We start from the raw sequence: 813 nt of genomic DNA, 5'->3' as shown, positions 1-813 counted from the left end.
CTTCTCATCCATGCTGGGGCTGAGAACGTGCCTCCCTTGGCCTGTCAAACTCAAATAACGAAACATCCGCTGCAAGAAAATCATCCTCTTCAGATCCAAGGGTGTCCATGGCTCATATTCTACTCACTATTAGTCAGGAAATGCTGAAACCTGTGCTTTGTTTGTATATATTGTTAACTGAGATCTTAGATGGTGCTTCATTTGAGCCCACTGAAATGGCGCAGGCCTCATATTTGCTGCTTGAACAACCCAAGACACTGGGCATTTTCTGTAATGTGTGTGAACTTTGCTGATGTTTAGAGCATGTGTCACACTTTCATGTACCTTGGGGTTGCTTGCTGTGCCTGAAAACGTGTGAATGTCAGGAGACAGCAGGGTGCTATTCTTCCAGAAGAAGTCAGTCAGGTTTCCTGTGATTGGTCGAAAATGAAAAGCATTGTTCTTGCTGCAGTAAGGTGTGCAGAAACTGAGCATTTAGGCCTTTCATACCAAGAACGCTAACTATACCGCTAGCTATATTAGCGTCCACACTAATGGACGGTAACGTTCCGGTTGTTATAAGCATGCGCTACAGCATGTAGTGTGCCACTGTGAATGCACAACTCTTTAATGTCAAGTGGATTCTGATTGGCTAGCAAAGATTTTAGCATTCATCTGCTGGAAAAAAAATTGGTTCTGTAAGTGATTCCAATAATATCGTTCGTATGTGACGGTATCGTTACATTTGTAGTGTGGACTTCACTATTTTCACAAATTAGAGTTTTATAGTTCTAGTTTTCGCTATAGTTATCATCCTTGGTGTGAACGACAGAT

This window comes from Sinocyclocheilus grahami, unplaced genomic scaffold (assembly GCF_001515645.1).
Source record: "Sinocyclocheilus grahami isolate Dianchi unplaced genomic scaffold, SAMN03320097.WGS_v1.1 scaffold3941.1, whole genome shotgun sequence".
In the NCBI taxonomy this organism is placed as follows: domain Eukaryota; kingdom Metazoa; phylum Chordata; class Actinopteri; order Cypriniformes; family Cyprinidae; genus Sinocyclocheilus; species Sinocyclocheilus grahami.
This window is presented reverse-complemented; position numbering follows the sequence as displayed.